Source organism: Ascaphus truei, chromosome 2 (assembly GCF_040206685.1).
Source record: "Ascaphus truei isolate aAscTru1 chromosome 2, aAscTru1.hap1, whole genome shotgun sequence".
Taxonomy (NCBI): Eukaryota; Metazoa; Chordata; class Amphibia; order Anura; family Ascaphidae; genus Ascaphus; species Ascaphus truei.
Window position 1 is genome coordinate 236,623,907 of NC_134484.1, and position 21,005 is coordinate 236,644,911.

The following is a 21,005-nucleotide window of genomic DNA, read 5'->3' on the forward strand; positions in this document are numbered from 1 at the left end:
CCCCGGGCGAGTGGATTTAACATCGTGGCGAGCTCCTATTGGCCCAAGCAGCACACGTTTGGTACTAGGTGGCGAGTAGATTTTTTTGTTCGGCGAGTAGATTTTTTGGTGATTTGTCGACCACTGTGTGTGTGTATATATATATATATATATATATATATATATATATATATATATATATATATATATATATATATGTAGCCATGTGTAAAAATGGTGTACATCTCTGAAAGGAAAATCCGTTATTCCTTCACCCACGCTCCAGAACCGAGAGGAACCTTTCCTCTGCCAGGTACACTGAAGCCTTGTGACTGGATACTACACCATCTGCACCCGTTTGCAGCAGACTTCCCAGGAAGCTTTCACGCCCTGCAACTGTTATCTTCGATCTTTGATGAACCTTATCAGGCCTGGGAGACGAACAAAATGAAACGTAACGCACGCCAGGTTTCAAATCCTTTGTCTCAATTTATTACTCATAGGGTAATGGTTTTTATACAGAATAAAAAAAGATATTGGTTAGAGGCGTATCATAGGCTTGTCCTGGGCATATACTAGGTGTGTCTTGGGCGTAGCTTTGATTAGAGGCGTGATTTAGGGGCAGGACATATTAGTGGCGTGACTTTTGAGACGTGTCTTTTTTCAATACAAGCAATTGTCTAAATACATAGCTTATTCATTGTCTGTTATCAAAAGAGACCTTGAGTCTTAGCAACTTTTTCACTACCTTGCTTCTTGCAGAGAACCATTCTATTATATTCTACTAAAACACCAGGAAATTGACCACACAAAAGTATCTAGTAATATCCTGGCCAGGGAGAATGAAATGCAATTTAGCAGAGAAACTGAGTGCATTCAGGAATTATATTTCAGCAAAAGGCTGACTACAGAATCTTAACTAGTTATGACCAGACAAAATGGAAGCTTAACATGACTGCAGACTCTGGCCTGACATATTGGTCCTAACAATTCCCTCCTTTTTGTTCTCTAAAAGAACAAATACCCTTACTAGGTACACTTCTCTATGACTATGGCCTTATGGGGACCAATAGTATCATAGACTCTGTTCATGGCCACATATGAATTATTAGTTGCATACATGGCGTGAGATGAAACTGAAGGTTTCCTTGAGACAAATGAAAGCATTGCACACTTAGCACAGTGAAAAATAACAAAAATTGCTGCGATTATACTAATCACTACAATAAAACCATAGAGAATTTTCATACCCAATTCTCCGATCCAACTAGTGAGTCCTGACATCCAATTTAAGCTAAGGCTTGAGGATTCTTTACGCATCCTTGCCTGAATTTCCTGTAACTTATCCATATCTTTATGAATAGCGCCAGACTCGTCTTCAATATAGGCACAGCACTTCTGTCCTACAAGTTTACAAACACCTTCTTGTGAGGCTAGCAGATAATCAAGAGCCATTCTATTCTGTAATAATACTGTCCGGATCTGCTCTTGTTCATTAGTCAAACGGATGATAGCATCACTTGTCTGATTAAGAGCATCATCAATATTTACCATCAGCTCACTTAATTTAGAATAGAGATCCAGAACACCTAAACTAGGTATAAAAACCCCAGCTGCAATGCGGGCTGGACTAATGGTCCTGGTCAGATCTTTTCGATTTCTCAGCCTTCCTTGGGGTAACGTGTCAGATACATAGAAAGTGGGAAGAATGAAACCCAGATAACAAAGGGCAGTGTGATTGCAGGGTACAATCTTAGTGGCCCACATGCCACACAACCAATATATATATATATATATATATATCATTAAATATTTCTATAGATTAGAAAATGGCTTACATCTCAATATGTCACATAATCTAAGGGTCAGCTATTTGTGAGAATTGGTGGGGGCTAATTTCTGCTAAGAGCGACTGCACAAACATTCTTCTTGCACACATCTTTCATACTGCATTTACTCAGAATGGCAAAACGGACCAAGATGGCTGCTATGGTCACAATGGCTGACGTGATCCTTTCCTTGTGGTTGACTCACTTCCCTTTGTGACCTCCCACCTTCCTCATATCCAGTCTTCTCAGTCCCCCCATATCCTTAAGAGACAGTCTATTTAAGGAACAAAACAGTTAACCATTTCATAGTCCTGATGGACCAAGATGTCCAAGTTGTGAATAACTTCATTCCTTTCTTTTCCGGCCATTATATCAGCCAAGTTGATTTCTTCTTTGGTCTCTTCTTCTGGGGGACTGGCGACATCATCACCGCAGAGAGGCATAGCGTCGGTGGGGGTTGCAACGCACTTCTGGATCAGAGTTTTGCTGTACTTAATACATAGAGAGCAATGAGTAGGACAAACACACACATACAAAAACATTCGCTAGCTTCGCTCAAAGCAAATCAATCCAACCACCAAGTCCCCATGGTCCCTAAATCCTGGATAAAATACATAACATTGTGCTTTAACTAGGGCGCATACATGCCCCTCCTTTTGAGGCTAAAATATAGTCTAGAGCTATTTTTATTCTGCGGGGCCATTAATTTAAACTAAACCTATCCTTGGTTAAGTGAGTAAATGTCTGTGGCTGTATGATTTAGGATATCCCTGTAAACCTGTCATACAGTAACCCAACTCCTACATTTGGGAATAAATTCCTTGAAACTTATTCTTCCCATAGACTACTTTTTAGCACTTGTGTATTGGGTTCATTTCTTCTGTTTCTTACTCTACCTGTGAGCAATTAACATAACCGTGTGTTTGACTGATAAAGCATTCTCCCACCGAGATATCATTCTGCAGGGAGATTCTATTAACCTAGAAATCCAAACAAAATAAACAAAGTTAAACAAATAATACCTTATACTATTTTGTCATCCTTATGGGACGCCACTTACACAAACATAATGGAGCATACATTGTAACTGAAAAATAATAAAAACCTGTAAAAATAAAAAGTTCAAAGTTCGTGTGTTGAGGCCTGGACATTTTTGCCTATAACCTTTCTCCCTTGATTAGTGGTCAGAGAGTATTGTGTCCATCAAAACACTTATTTGCAGGTGCTATGTCTTTGTCTTTATTAGCTGTTTGTGCTTAGACTGGCACTATTTTGACGTGCGTGATGTGTATCCATGATGATAAGAAATTTTTACTGCAATGCTGGTGATGAGTAGCATTTAAATGGCCTTTTCATCTGGGATGAAGAGCGTGCTTGCGTAGAAAATGCTTGACCATTAACCCGTCTTGCGTAGGTGCACTTTCAGCTTTAACCTGTGCCTTGAAAGACTCAAAAATATATATTAGTTGCATGCAATACTTATTAATTGTTTTATTACCAATAACATGGTCCTTAATTAGTTACTTTGAACTACTGATGGTCATAACTCATCCCATAAGTGTCTCATAGGGAGAGAATATATACCTAGAAATTCTTGTATTAATATTGTTACTACTATTATTAGCATCCACAATATTAAACAGAGATATTCCCTATTAACGCTCCTCAAATTTTAAACTAAGCAACCAATATGGACTTGACTTTGCTACAATCCAAGTTCCTAAAACTTGGTACCTCAGCCTTTGCCAAACCAATTGCTTCCATAATCAATTCTATCCTGTCTGCAGGCCATATCCCTAAGACCTGAAAAACTGCTAGAGTTGTCCCAATCTTCAAAAATGGGGACAAAAACACTGTCTCAAACTACAAATCAATCTCTCTTCTCCCAATACACACTTACTCTCATTCATACCTAACTGCCATCTGCCATTTTTTCTGATGCAAATGGTGTCAACCTTTTAGTCATTTAATACTAACTAACCTTAAAACTCGCCCCACAAGTCAAGCATCCCAACAGCCTGCACTCATGGCTATTGTCCCACACCTACAGTCACTCCTGGCTTTCACTTCAAGCACTCCACTGTAACTATTCTGCTAAAAAAAATGTGAAATGCCTTGTATATAATATATATACCCTGTACACTTATGCAATTATATATCCCCTGTCCTTTAATTCTATTTCCAGGACATACCCAAAAACAAATAAATGGTTATAAAATTATAAATTTGGCACATATTATATATCCCTCAACATAGGGACGGCTTGCTACCTGCTTTGCTGTGACATCTGCAAAGGTATTATTATTATTTACCAGGGGCCTGTCAACTCTTGGAGTTAACATTGCTATAATAAATTCTGAACCTGCTGTGCATTGTGTATCATTTACAACATATCAATTTCTTGACCCTCTATAGGGATTTCAGAAAGACATTCAATAACCTATGTATGTATCTCCCCTCTTTTGTTCATATATTATCTATCTATGTGAACAAAAATACAAAAATACAAAAATTGTTATGAAAACAGGTTGCTTTGATATATAGCAAAATAAACTGGTAAATAGATTTGTATGTGTTGTGACTATAAAAATATTTACTGCTTGTGTTAAAAGAAAAAAAGCCTGCAGTAGGTCTTTTAACAACTGTGGCATTTACAATATAAGAAAAAATCCTGAAATCCTGAACAAAAGATTTCCTTTTAAAATAGACAAATAATGTTGAACTCTTTGCAAAGTGCTGAGCACATGGCCAGCATTCACTTTAAAAGACACTCTGGGCCTCATGCAGAGAGCATCGTTATTTCAAAACTCGCCATTTTTTGTTCAATTTCCCACAGAAAACGGCATAAAATGGCGAGTTGCGAAAAACGCGCCATTTTTTTATTTCTATGGGCCTCATGCAGAGAGCATAGAATTTTAAAAATGGCGAATTTCATAAAAAGTAGCTTTTTTGGAGAGTTTTATTCTCCATATGCAGAAAAGTGCGAATTCTGCTATGTTTAACATGGATGCGTGTGGCGAGTTTAAATTGGCGAGATGCGCGCTTCAGAAACGTGTAAAAACAAATTCGCGCCTTTTTTTTCCCCTTTACTATAGGCGGCGAGCGCCATCTTGCCATATTTTCGTGGCGCGGCAAAAATGCGAGAATCGCGCCTTTTTTTGGCGCGAACAGCCGCTACTTGCCGTTCGCACCTCTCTGCATTCGGAGAGTTTTAAAAATGGCGCGATGGAGGTTCTCGCCAGCCGCGAGGCGAGTTTTAAACATAGGGCCTCATGCAGAGAGCATCGTTATTTCAAAACTCGCCATTTTTTGTTCAATTTCCCTCAGAAAACGGCATAAAATGGCGAGTTGCGAAAAACGCGCCATTTTTTTATTTCTATGTTTAAAACTCGCCTCGCGGCTGGCGAGAACCTCCATCGCGCCATTTTTAAAACTCTCCGAATGCAGAGAGGTGCGAACGGCAAGTAGCGGCTGTTCGCGCCAAAAAAAGGCGCGATTCTCGCATTTTTGCCGCGCCACGAAAATATGGCAAGATGGCGCTCGCCGCCTATAGTAAAGGGGAAAAAAAAGGCGCGAATTTGTTTTTACACGTTTCTGAAGCGCGCATCTCGCCAATTTAAACTCGCCACACGCATCCATGTTAAACATAGCAGAATTCGCACTTTTCTGCATATGGAGAATAAAACTCTCCAAAAAAGCTACTTTTTATGAAATTCGCCATTTTTAAAATTCTATGCTCTCTGCATGAGGCCCTCTGACTTTAAAAAGAAAAAAAATAATAATTTTCAAAGCGCCTTTTTTTTTTTTTTTTCTGGGAAAACAGCCAGAAATTTCACAGTACAGATAACGGGTTTCGCTGTCTAATTCATATTAACTGCTGGATTAATCCTCACGCAGGGGATTCTAACGTTAGTTTAATGTTAAATATGAAGCTTTCCACGCTGTCCTAAAACTGCATTTTGTATGGTCTTTCAAAAATTAAATAACGGGAATATTTCAAATTACTTATAAACACCAAGTCTATGCCTACAGGAGCATGCAACATTCTTTCACTCATTCACCTGAATGCCTTCTGCAAGAAATCTCATATTCCTGCAAACTTCCATCAATACAATTGCTATCCCGTTTTAACTATGCCCTCTTTTAAGCTAAACAAAATATCTTCAAACATGCAACAGTTATACCATGACTAAATAAACAGCAAGCTTGACCCTACCTGTCTTGTATGGCTTCTACACTGCTTATTTAACGGAGACAATTCTCGCTAAAATAACTGACCTCCATGCTGCTAAAGGCAGATATTATCACACTCCGCTCACACCATGGACACCCTCCTTTTGAAGCGCTATGTACATTAATGGCGTTATATACATATATAATGCAATATATTAATTCAAACAGTGCTTATGAGCTCTTACCAGCATTTTAAACAAAAACATCTTAATCCTGTAGAAATAAAATTGAAATGTGTTATCTTACTGCTTTACGGAAAAGAAGACAGTTCTACATTACCTTGTTCTCATGATTAAACTGCTTAAGCACAGCTAGTTAATTTTAATGTGAATGCTTCGCATTCTTTAAACTGTAAGAGAGAGGCTGTGCCCCTCCTTTTATTAAGACAGAAATACCACACAGGAAAAGAAATGTGTCCGGTTTAAAAAGTATCCGCCTGGCCAGGACGAATAAACCTTTCAAACTATAACCAGGGACAGAGCTGAATATACTCCCCTTTTGTTGTGAGGTATTTCTCTCTATATTCGGTGTACACCTTTTTAAAACCTTTTAAAATTTAGATTTCATCATGAGCAACTAATATTCATATTTTTTGTACAGATGATAATCAGCATGACTTTCACACAAGAAATCATTCAGGAAAAAATTCATCAAGGTTACAAACAAACTCGGTAGCAGTGTTTTTTTTTTTTTTTACAGAGACTTTCACTCTGAGCCCCCTCCGGCAAAGCAGCACTTCCCTGCTTCTGATATGGGCACTCTCTCTGCCAATGACCAGTATTACCACAGTTAAAACAGATACCATTATTCTGAGCTATTCTCCCTGATTGATTTCTGGGACCAGCATAAGATCTCCGTCTATTCTGCCCTCTGCCTTGTAAATACATTGCCTTATTTTCATGCCGAGAACAACCTTCTGCATATTCGACAACACGGGTCACAATAATACTAGCTGTCTGAGCAACAAATTCCTCAGGAATCCGACCAGATTTACACTCGCATTTAAAAATTTGTACATTCCTAGGCTTCCGTCCAGAGTCATTCTTACTCATGCAAGCACCCATTAGTGGCTTAAAGAAAAACAGCTTAATTATGACAAATAATTGCAATATTTATACTTACACAATATACAATGGTAGTTCAGCTAGATCAGAGATAACAGTCCAGTCGTGCACAGAATTTACTGGACTCTTACCAAAAATTCTGTTTAAAAGGGCCTATCCCAATTCTTCAGTCACAATTTAGGTCTATTAAATTCCCAGAGGGGGTGAAGCATCATATATAAAAATTTACATATATACTCACAACCTCTGTGAATTTCCCACTTCTAGACGCCAAAACTGAAAGGAAAATCCGTTATTCCTTCACCCACGCTCCAGAACCGAGAGGAACCTTTCCTCTGCCAGGTACACTGAAGCCTTGTGACTGGATACTACACCATCTGCACCCGTTTACAGCAGACTTCCCAGGAAGCTTTCACGCCCTGCAACTGTTATCTTCGATCTTTGATGAACCTTATCAGGCCTGGGAGACGAACAAAATGAAACGTAACACACGCAAGGTTTCAAATCCTTTGTCTCAATTTATTACTCATAGGGTAATGGTTTTTATACAGAATAAAAAAAGATATTGGTTAGAGGCGTATCATAGGCGTGTCCTGGGCGTATACTAGGTGTGTCTTGGGCGTAGCTTTGATTAGAGGCGTGATTTAGGGGCAGGACATATTAGTGGCGTGACTTTTGAGACGTGTCTTTTTTCAATACAAGCAATTGTCTAAATACATAGCTTATTCATTGTCTGTTATCAAAAGAGACCTTGAGTCTTAGCAACTTTTTCACTACCTTGCTTCTTGCAGAGAACCATTCTATTATATTCTACTAAAACACCAGGAAATTGACCACACAAAAGTATCTAGTAATATCCTGGCCAGGGAGAATGAAATGCAATTTAGCAGAGAAACTGAGTGCATTCAGGAATTATATTTCAGCAAAAGGCTGACTACAGAATCTTAACTAGTTATGACCAGACAAAATGGAAGCTTAACATGACTGCAGACTCTGGCCTGACATATTGGTCCTAACAATCTCTTTCTCATGCTGGCAGTAAACCTGTTAAGTATGCAGGGTTGCCAGCAACAATCATGGAAGTTTGCCCTCACACCCTTGTGAGGTGTCATATGTAACAAGGGAAGTGACAATATGCTCTGTGTCCACTGTTAGTGACACAGACGTATGTCTGTTTTCTGAGTCTATATAAGACACAGCACTGCCAAAAGTTAGTAGTTGTTGAGTCTAGGTGGAAACCTAGTGTTAACAAGGAGTGTCTGCATCAGTTCAAGGCTGTCAGATTCAAGTGCTAGCTGACTACACACTGTGTTCAGGGACCTGACACAGATGGTGATCTCCCTTAGGGGAGAGGTGAGCCAACTCTATTGAGAGAGGAGGAACCTTCTGAAGGGGGTACCTCAACAAGATGAGCGGCTGAGCACGACCGCGATGAGGGACAGTCTGCCTAATCAGATGCAAATAAAGATGCCCTTGTTCACTACATCCCTTCTGTGTGAGTGTGGAGTCATTCTGCAGAAGGAGGTACCACAGAGGAGTTCCCCATCAGATACATCCCCCTGCGGCCGCAGAGATACTAATGGGGTGGAGGCGCTGCATCGAATGTGAGTAGGACTCAGAGACACTACCTCAGACGACTGTCATGGTGATGTTCCCCTATACCAACCAGCGGGAGACTCAGGAGTCCTGTAAGTCAGCAGGTGCACCACAACATACACAGACATGTAATGGGGGGCCAGTAGACCACAGGCGCCAATGTGAGATTGGATGGGGGCCTAGAACCGTTACATTTTCGGAGGCGCTGCTGAGATCTGTATCAACAGGACAGGCTTTTGCTAGGCACACTAGGAAACAGGTAGAGTGTATGCTGAACCGTCAGTGCTGTGTATGGGGACAGATCCTAGGGGTAGTCAGGAGTGTGATGGAATTGTCAGCTCGCAAAGCACAACCTAGGATCCTGAGAGGAGTAAATTGGGTCTGGAGACAGGGCTATAGCTGTCCTAGTCACCTTCAGGCAGCTAGTTGTGGGATGCCATGCTCATGAGAATAGCCTGGTTAATGTGGGTCTGGAATTCTAGAGAGGACTTGCACTAGAGGTAGCCAACAGTAGGTAGACGCCCTAGTACTGCATGGGAGAAGCCAGAGTACTCTAGCCAGTAACCGGGACACTTACCACAGAGCGCAGACTGGAGGAAGGTGGACACAGCATACACAGAGAGAGTGAGCTTAGCCTGAGGTAGTGCAACATGAGTAAAACGTACATTAGATACATGTAGGTGGTGCATCGTGGCATTCTTTGTTGCACCAAAATGGCAGCTGCCCCGCAGAGAGGAGCACCATGTGTGATAATAGAAATTATAAAGTAAAAATGGCGACCGCAAGAAGTGAAGTTCCGCGCGGTGCGGAGAATCAAAGATGGCAGCCAGTGGCCGACGGAGAGAGCGCACGTGGTGTGTTTACCACAGAAGAGAGAGCTGCAGAAGGAACTTTTGCAAGTCTGTTGTGGAGTGGCGCCAAGGCTGTGGCCGTGCCGTTTTTGTCCTGCCAAGGATCCCTGGGTGCTACCCTGGAGGACAGTGTTGAGGACATTGTGGTTATGTGCGGTGTAGATGGAGAACCTGATTGCCAGGCGGTGATCCCGAGACAAAAATCTACCTCAATTGATATAGTGAATGGCCGTGCAAACCAAGATGGCGGTTCCCGTATCCCTGGGAGACCGCGTGGGCCGTGTGCAGAGAATTGTGCAAATGCTAAGGTTGCAGAAAGTTGGCCGAGATTGGCGCCAAAACGAGAACCCCACCCTGCTGGGGGGTATGGCGCGAAAGCTGTGGCCGCGCCCTCCTGGACTGTGACAGGCCCAGAGCCAGTGCTGGGTCACTCAGTGAATCTGTGGGACTCTCCCCTAATACCCACCAGGGGGAGGGGTCTCTAACTTTGCCAAATGAGAGCGGAGCTAGCTGAGGGAGGAGTTAAAGGAACGACCCCTGCCCTTCAGTTGCGAGGAGCTGGTGAACAGTCAAGATCACTGTGCAAAGTGTCCCCTGTAACCAGCGCTGCAAGCGAAAAAGAGATGGACATCTCAGCACATCCCTACTCGTTGCCAGGAGGCTTCCTGGTGATCAAGGCGGGTGACACGGAGACTATACGATGCCTGTGCATGCAGTGCCGACTGCCGGGTGGAATAGCCAGTACCACGGCAAGGTGCCCTCAATGTGGCATTCACTATCTGTGGGCCGTGCAACCCTTTGTGCCGGGACAGACCATGGAGGCGGGAGCGGAGACAGCCAAGCTGACGGCTGAAGCCTCGCCCAAAGTCAAGGAAGAGCAAGCTGATCCTGGAGAATGGGGATCGCTGTTTGAAGGAAAAACCTCTTCCTTGGCTAGGCTTCAGAACTGAGAGGAACCTTTCCTCTGCCAAGAAATCTGAAGGCCTTGTGACTGGATACACATTCTGCACCTTATTGCAGTAGACTCTCCAGGAAGCTTTCACACATTGCCACTTGCTATCTCCGATTTTTGTTGAACTTACAGGCCCGGTAAATTAAAGAAATGAAACGTAACGCAAGCCAGGTTTCAAATCCTTTGTCTCAATTTATTACTCATAGAGCAGGCCTGCACAACTCGTAAAGCGAGAAGGGCCGAACTGCTCCAAGGAAAAAAAAATTGGGCCGCACGGGTAAAATCATCATCATCATCATCATCATCATCATCATCATCATCATCATCATCATCCTCATATCTCCCCCAGAACCCCTCACTATCAACCTTTGCGATACTCCCCATCTATCTCTCAGACCCCCATCTCCCCCTCACCCACACACATAATACTCCCTCTCCACATCAAACACACAATACCCCCCTGCACACCACACACATCCCACCCCCCTGCACCTCACATCCTTCTCCCCCCCTGCACCTCACACCACTCTCCCCCCCTGCACCTCACACCACTCTCCCCCCCTGCACCTCACACCACTCTCCCCCCCTGCACCTCACACAACTCTCCCCCCTGCACCTCACACCACTCTCTCCCCCTGCACCTCACACCACTCTCCCCCTGCACCTCACACCACTCTCCCCCCTGCACCTCACACCACTCTCCCCCCCTGCACCTCACACCACTCTCCCCCCTTGCACCTCACACCACTCTCCCCCCTGCTCCTCACACCACTTTCATCCCCCTGCCCCTTACACCACTCTCCCCCCCTGCACCTCACACCACTCTCCCCCCCTGCACCTCACACCACTCTCCCCCACCTGCACCTCACACCACCTTCCCCCCCTGCACCTCACACCACTCTCCCCCCTGCACCTCACACAACTCTCCCCCCCTGTACCTCACACCACTCTCCCCCCCTGCACCTCACACCACTCTCCCCCCCTGCACCTCACACCACTCTCCCCCCTGCACCTCACACCACTCTCCCCCCCTGCACCTCACACCACTCTCCCCCCTGCACCTCACACCACTCTCCCCCCCTGCACCTCACACCACTCTCCCCCCTGCACCACACACCACTCTCCCCCCTGCACCACACACCACTCTCCCCCCTGCACCTCAAACCACTCTCCCCCCCTGCACCTCACACCACTCTCCCCCCCTGCACCTCACACCACTCTCCCCCTCTGCACCTCACACCACTCTCCCCCCCTGCACCTAACACCACTCTCCCCCCCTGCACCTCACACCACTCTCTCCCCCTGCACCTCACATCACTCTCTCCCCCTGCACCTCACATCACTCTCTCCCCTTGCACCTCACATCACTCTCTCCCCTTGCACCTCACATCACTCTCTCCCTTTGCACCTCACATCACTCTCTCCCCCTGCACCTCACATCACTCTCCCCCCCTGCACCTCACATCACTCTCTCCCCTTGCACCTCACATCACTCTCTCCCCCTGCACCTCCAATCACCGCTGCACCTCACCCCCTGCACCTCACATCACCCCTCCTGCACATCACCCCCCCTCCTGCACATCACATCCCCTGCACCTCACCCCCCTGCACCTCCAATCACCCCCTGCACCTCCAATCACCCCCCTGCACCTCCAATCACCCCCTGCACCTCCAATCAACTCCTGCACCTCCAATCACCCCCCTGCACATCCAATCACCCCTGCACCTCCAATCACCCCTGCACCTCACCCCCTGCACCTCACATCACCCCTCCTGTACATCACCCCCCCCTCCTGCACATCACATCCCCTCCACCTCACCCCCCTGCAACTCCAATCACCCCCCTGCACCTCCAATCACCCCTGCACCTCACCCCCTGCACCTCACATCACCCCCCTGCACCTCACCCCCCTGCACCTCACCTCAATGCACCTCACCTCACCTCACCCCCCTGCACATATCCAAGTTCAGATAAGGGGGGGGAGCGGCCGCAGAAGAGCTCAGCTGGCTGTGACTTCCCCCTCCGTCCCACGTTGCGAGCGAGGGGTGGGGGTGGTGGGAGGGAGCAAGGAGTGGGAGCGGGCCTGCGGATGCGCGCCAGGACCGCGGGGAATCGCCACCATTTTGTTTTTTTCAAAGTTTTTTTTCAAAGTATTTTTTTTTTCAAAGTTTTTTTTTTTTTTTTATCTCATTGAGGGCCGCACAGAGAGGCCAGGCGGGCCGCATGCAGCCCGCGGGCTGCGTGTTGTGCAGCCCTGTCATAGAGTAATGACTTTTATACCAGAAAAAGAAGATATTGGTTAGAGGCGTGACATAGGCATAACATAGGCGTGTCTTGGGCGTAGCTTTGATTAAAGGTGTGATTTAGGGGCAGGACATATTAGTGGCATGATTTTGGGACGTGTTTCTCCCAATACAAGCAATGTCTGAATACATAGCTTATTCATTGTCTGTTATCAAAAGAGACCTTGAATCTCTAGCAACTAAGTTTTACTATTTTGCCTCTTTCAGAGAACCAGCCTTTTGTATATTTGACTAAAAGAGCAGGAAACTGACAATACAAAAAGTATCTTAGCAATATCCTGAGCAGTGAGAAAGGAAATTTAATTTGGCAGAAACTGAGTGCATTAGGAATTATATTTCAGCAAAAGGCTGACTACAGAATCTTAACTAGTTATGAAAAGACAACATGGATGCTTAACACAAGTGCAGATTCTGGCCTGAGCTACTGGTCCTAACAATTCCCTACTTTTTGTTCTCTAAAAGAACAAATACCCTTACTTGGTACTCATCTCTATGACTATGGCCTTGTAGTGACCAATAGAGACATATATATCTAACATTAAATATTTCTGTAGATTAGAAAATGGCTTACATCTCAATATGTCACATAATTTAAGGGTCAGCTATGTGTGAGAATTGGTGGGGGCTAATTTCTTCTAAGAGCGACTGCACAAACATTCTTCTTGCACACATCTTTCATACTGCATTTACTCAGAATGGCAAAACAGACCAAGATGGCTGCTATGGTCAAAATGGATGACTTGTGGTTGACTCATGGCCCTTTGTGACCTCCCACCTCCCTCATATCCAGTCTTCTCAGTCCCCCCATATCTTTAAGAGACAGTCTATTTAAAGAACAGAATAGTTAACCATTTCATAGTCCTGCTGGTCCAAGATGTCCAAGTTGTGCATAACTTCATTCCTTTCTTTTCCGGCTATTATATCAGCCCAGTTGATTTCTTCTTTTGTCTCTTCTTCTGGGGGACTGGTGACATCATCACCGCAAAGAGGCATAGCATCGGTGGGGGTTGCAACGCACTTCTGGATCGGAGTTTTGCTGTACTTAACACATAGAGAGCAATGAGTAGGACAAACACACACATACAAAAACATTCGCTAGCTTCGCTCAAAGCAAATCAATCCAACCACCAAGTCCCAAATGGTCCCTGAATCCTGGATAAATACACAACATTGCGGTTTAACTAGGGCGCATACATGCCCCTCCCTTTGAGGCTAAAATATAGTCTAGAGCTATTCTATTCAGCAGAGCCATTAATTTAAACTAAACCTATTCTTGGTTAAGTGAGTAAATGTCTGTAGTTGTATGATTGAGGATATCACTGTAAACCTGTCATACAGTAACCCAACTCCTACATTTGGGAATAAATTCCCCGAAACTTATTCTTCCCATAGAGTACTTTTTAGCACTTGTGTATTGGGTGTCTCTCTTCTATTTCCAACTCTACCTGTGAGCAATTAACATAACCATGTGTTTGACTGATAAAGCATTCTACCACCGGGATATCATTCTGCAGGGAGATTCTATTAACCTATAAATCCAAACAAAATAAACAGAGCTAAACAAATAATACCTTATACTATTTTGTCATCCTTATGGGACGCCACTTACACAAACATAATGGAGCATACATTGTAACTGAAAAATAATAAAAACCTGTAAAAATAAAAAGTTCAAAGTTCGTGTGTTGAGGCCTGGACTTTTTTTGCCTATGACCTTTCTCCCTTGATGATTAGTGGTCAGAGAGTATTGTGTCCATCAAAACACTAATTTGCAGGCGCTATGTCTTTGTCATTATTAGCTGTTTGTGCCTTGGCTGGCACTATTTTGACGTGCGTGATGTGTATCCATGATGATAAGAATTTTTTTTCTACTGCAATTCTGGTGATGAGTAGTATTTAAATGGCCTTTTCATCTGGGATGAAGAGCGTGCTTGCGTAGAAAATGCTTGACCATTAACCCGTCTCGCGTAGGTGCACTTTCAGCTTTAACCTGTGGCTTGAAAGACTCAAAAATATACATTAGTTGCATGCAATACTTATTAATTGTTTTATTACCAATAACATGGTCCTTAATTCGTTACTTTGAACTACTGATGGTCGTAACTCATCCCATAAGTGTCTCATAGGGAGAGAATTTATACGTAGAAATAAATTATTGTATTAATATGGTTACTACTATTATTAGCATCCGCATATAAACAGAGATATCCCCTATTAACGCTCCTCAAATTTTAAACTAAGCAACCAATGTGGACTTGACTGTGCTACAATCCAAGTTCCTAAAACTTGGTACCTCAGCCTGTGCCAAACCAATTGCTTCCATTATCAACTCTATCCTGTCTACAGGCCATATCCCTAAGACCTGGAAAACTGCCAGAGTTGTCCCAATCTTCAAAAGTGGGGACAAAAACACTGTCTCAAACTACAAATCAATCTCTCTTCTCCCAATACACACTTATTCTCATTCATACCTAACTGCCATCTGCCATTTTCTCTGATGCAAATGGTGTCAACCTTTTAGTCATGTAATACTCACTAACCTTAAAATTCGACCCACAAATCAAGCATCCCAACAGCCTGCACTAATGGCTATTGTCCCACACCCACAGTCACTCCTGGCTTTCACCTCAAACACTCCACTGTAACTATTCTGCTAAAAAAATGTGAAATGCCCTGTATATAATGTATACCCTGTTCACTTATGCAACTGCACTTGCAATTATATATCCCCTGTCCTTTAACTCTATGTCCAGGACATACTCAAAAATGAATAAATAGTTACAAAATTAGAAATTTGGCAAATATGATATATCCCTCAACATAGGGACGGCTTGCTACCTGCTTTGCTGTGACATCTGCAAAGGTATTATTGTTTTTTTACCAGGGGCCTGTCAGCCCTGTTAGTATGGCAGCAACCTTTATTACTGCAAAAGCCCTTGGAGTTAACATTGCTTCAAATAAATTCTGAACCTGCTGTGCATTGTGTATTATTTACAACATATCAAGTTCTGGAACCTCTATAGGGATCTCAGAGAGTCATTCAATAACCTATGTATCTCCCCTCCTTTGTTCATATATTATCTTATATAATTATGTGAACAAAAATAGTTATGAAAACAGGTTGCTTGATATATAGCAAAATTAAACTGGTAAATAGATTTGTATGTGTAGCGACTATAAAAATATTTACTGCTTGTGTTTAAAGAAAAAGCCTGCAGTAGGTCTTTTAACAACTGTGGAATTAACAATAGGGAACCTGTAAATATAAGAGAAAAAAAATCCTGAAATCATGAACAAGAGATTTCCTTTTAAAATAGACAAATGATTTTGAACTCTTTGCAAAGTGCTGAGCACACGGCCAGCATTAACTTTTAAAGACACTCTAAATAAAAACATAATAATTTTCAAAGCTCTTTTTTTCTTTCTGGGCAAACAGACAGTTGTCCCAGGCTTTTCGCCAGAAACCTCAAAGTACGGATAGCAGATAACGGGTTTCGCTGTCTTATTAATCCCTCGCGCAGGGGATTGGAACATTAGTTTAATGTTAAATATGAAGCTTTCCACGCTGTCCTAAAACTGCATTTTGTATGGCCTTTCAAAAATTAAATAACGGGAATATTTCAAATTACTTATAAACACCAAGTCTATGCCTACAAGAGCATGCAACATTCTTCCACTCATTCCCCTGAATGCCTTCTGAAAGAAATCTCATATTCCTGCAAACTTCTTCAATACAAATTTTAGGATATCCCGTTTCAACTCTGCCCTCTCAAACTAAACAAAATATCTTCAATATTAGGTTGCGGATGTACACCTAAACGGAGCGGTGATACTACTAACATCTGAACATTTGTGTAAACACTCCGTGGCGATTAATAGAATCTACCTACGCTATACCTGGCTATATATAGCATAGACCATAGAAGTATATTCAGTGACTAGAACTCAGCTGCAACAACGGTCACCTGGCTCTATGGTGGGGATACTATACCTTATCATTGTATCAAAATACAATATCAGATATGTGTACCATTATTTGAGTACGGTATTGCTATAGAAGCATGATACATGACATGTACCTAGGCTGAGATTGATACTTAATATATCTTCGCTTTACTGTGCAGTGTTCCATATGTGATTGACACCTCTGCTTCCTATAATGCTACAGAGACATGTTATATGATACCATCTGCTTATATTTACCTACCAATTGAGAGACACTAGAGTCTGTATAATTTGACCCGTTTTGACAGCAATAAATTGATATTAGCATCAATACACAGAGAATATATATTTTTGCTGATCCTGCCACTTCATTACGGGGTTATTTTAATGTTTGAATGTGATTTATGTATTTTTAATATATATATTTGAATAAAATGTTATTGTTTTTCCTGGCCAATTTGGTTATGATGGGCCGAATGGACCTATCTACAGTATTTATCTGATAGATCAATGTTAGTCTGTTTACTGCACTCCATACATTGAGTGCTCAACTGTGAGGGAACCTTTTTGATCCTTTCTTTGGATCTACCTAGATATATATCTTCAAACATGCAACAGTTATACCATGACTAAAAAAACAGCAAGCTTGACCCTACCTGTCTTATATGGCTTCTATACTGCTTATTTAACGGAGACAATTGTCACAAAAATAACTGATGACCTCCATGCTGCTAAAGACAGATATCATTACACTCTGCTCATATTACTCAACATCTCTGCAGCATTTGCCATCACAGACACCCTCCTTTGAAGCGCTATGCACATTAATAGCGTTATATACATATATAATACAATATATTAATTCAAACAGTGCTTGTGAGCTTTTACCAGCATTTTTAAACAAAAACATTCCCAAACATATCTTAATCCTGTAGAAATAAAATTGAAATGTGTTATCTTACTGGTTACACACAATTGTAAAACATACTGGACACCTAACAAGCTCCTATTGAACCCCTAAAATAACCACAATTGTGGTCTGCCGTGCAGTTGGTTCAGGGGCTTACAACAATTTTGGCCAAAAATGTTAAACTAAAAGACCATTTTACTTGATATTTATACATATATATTTAGGCACTGTACCGTGTATGAGTTTCACTGGATGTGCTAAAAACTGAGCTCTGTCTGTGTTTTATGTTCTGTCTCTGGTTTTAAATGGTTACACACAATACAGGACACACAACACAAAAACGTCTCTCATACAAAGCCAGCTTCACAGAAATAAACAGATGAGAAAACGGTTCTACGTTACCTTGTTCTCATAAATAAACTGCTAAAGCACAGAGCTAGTTAATTTTAATGTGAATGCTTCACATTCTTTAAATTGTAAGGGAGAGGTAGTGCCCCTCCTTTCATTAAGATAGAAATACCGCAAAAGAAAAGAAATGTGTCCGGTTTGAAAAGTATCCACCTGGCCAGGACGAATAAACCTTTCAAACTATTACCAGGGACAGATCTGAGTATACTCCCTTTTTGTTGTGAGGTATTTCTCTCCTATATTCGGTGTACACGTTTTTAAAATGTTTTAAAATTTAGATTTCATCATGAGCAACTAATATTCATATTGTTTTTAATTATCTGCAAATTCATGGATGGCGACCTATACACATATAATAATCAGCATGACCCACAATATCTTTCCCCCAAGAAATCATTCAGGAAAAAATTCATCAGGGTTACAAACAAACTCTTTTACATATGGTAGCATGTTGTTTTTTTTTTTTTTTTTTTTTAGAGACTTGCACTCTGAGCCCCCACGGGTGAAGCAACACTTTCCTGCTTCTGACTCACACTCTCTGCCAATGACCAAAACCACCACAATTAAAACAGACACCATTATTCTGAGCTATTCTTCCTGATTGATTGATTTCTGGGACCAGCATAAACCATTAGTAGCTTATAGAAAAACAGCTTAATTATGACAAATAATTGCAGATAAATAATAATACAATTCTTATACTTTACACAATATACAATGGTCGTTCACCTAGATCAGAGATAACAGTCCAGTCGTGCACAAAATTTACTGGATTCTAACCAAAAATGTTATCAAGGGACTCTAACCCAATCCACAGTCACAATTCAGACATTATCTGGACTCGAACCAGCATAATTTAGGTACTGAATTCCCAGAGGGGGAGTGAAACAATGTAAAAATCACATACAGTATACTCACTTGCCGCCTTAGTAAATTCCACTTCTTTAGGGAATGAATTCCCAAAAAGGGGTAAAACAGAAATAAAAAAATCTACTAATTTAGGGTTTGAATCCCCAGTGGTGGTGAGACAGAAAAAAATCTCATATGTACTTACCACCTGTGGAAATCCCCACTTCTGGAAGCTAAGGGTCTCATACTGGATCGGGTGACACTGGTAATATAATACGGATAAAATGTATATCTCGTACCTATCCCAGTGAGACCCAATCCCACGTCTAGACACCAAAACTGAAGGAAAAACCTCTTCCTTGGCTAGGCTTCAGAACTGAGAGGAACCTTTCCTCTGCCAAGAAAGCTGAAGGCCTTGTGACTGGATACACATTCTGCACCATATTGCAGCAGACTCTCCAGGAAGCTTTCACGCATTGCCACTTGTAATCTCCGATTTTTGTTGAATTTACATGCCCGGTAAACGAAAGAAATGAAACGTAACGCAAGCCAGGTTTCCAATCCTTTGTCTCAATTTATTACTCATAGGGTAATGACTTTTATACCAGAAAAAGAAGATATTGGTTAGAGGCGTAACATAGGCGTGTCTTGGGCGTAGCTTTGATTAGAGGCGTGATTTAGGGGCAGGACATATTAGTGGCATGATTTTGGGACATGTTTCTCCCAATACAAGCAATGTCTGAATACATAGCTTATTCATTGTCTGTTATCAAAAGAGACCTTGAATCTCTAGCAACTAAGTTTTACTATTTTGCCTCTTCCAGAGAACTAGCCTTTTGTATATTTGACTAAAAGAGCAGGAAACTGACAATACAAAAAGTATCTTAGCAATATCCTGAGCAGGGAGAAAGGAAATGTAATTTGGCAGAAACTGAGTGCATTAGGAATTATATTTCAGCAAAAGGCTGACTACAGAATCTTAACTAGTTATGAACAGACAACATGGATGCTTAACAGTGCAGATTCTGGTCTGACCTACTGGTCCTAATGCCGACTGCCGGGTGGAATAGCAGTACCACGGCAAGGTGCCCTCAATGTGGCATTCACTATCTGTGGGCCGTGCAGCCCTTTGTGCCGGGATAGACCGTGGAGGCGGTAGCAGAGACAGCCAAGCTGATGGCTGAAGCCTCGCCCAAAGTCAAGGAAGAGCAAGTTGATCCCGGATAATGGGGATCACTGTTAATGATCGCAACAGAGCCTAAAGAGACAGGGGCCTGCTACCGCAGTGAGAACCTGGAACCTCGCTGTCGGTCACCTGCGGGAGTGCCACTAACTGAGTTGGAGTCTGCATCTTCAGACGAAGAACAAGCAAGCCCGACATCGGTGGTGATGCGCCTACCGGCGGACCACTACAGCGGCGCTGTAACAGAACCAGGCCTTACCTGCAAAGCAGCGGAGAGGAGTCTTGAGGTGCTGAGATCACCTGTGCGGAGGCAACCGGAGTGGAGGAGTCCCACGGCCGTGGTGACTCCCAGCACGGAAGGCGGAGGAGGCCCCATCGACAGCCGACAGAGCGGTGAGATACACCCTTACCCTCCACAGGCGTCGGTGGCGGCGAAGACGGAAGGCCTAGCCCAGGCCCTGGAGGAGCTCCAAGCTGAACCTTCACATCCAGCGGTGGACGTCGTTGTGGAAGAAGAGGTTCCGGTGGGGAGCCCAACTCAAGATGGCGGCGATGAGTCCCGCGAGATCGATGACCTCCCTTCCGGCGGACACTGCGGAACCGGATGGAAGATGGCAGCGCCCTTCCGACCACTGTGCTGTAATCGATCGGCTGGAGCAGCCAAAAGCAAGAGCTGGCAGGCCATGCGGATGCCTGGGAACCAGGAGACGGGTGAGCCTGAACCCCAACCTGCTGGTACCGGCTGCGGTATCGAGAAGCTGCGGGTCGTAGTCCCGCATCGGAGCCTTTCCCTATGCCCAGCCCCTGGCCCTAGTTAAAACCCCTGCCCCTGTCACCTCCTCATCTGGGTCCCAGTCGAGCCAAGGGTTTTCTGGGGAGTCACAGGACACATCCGATGAACG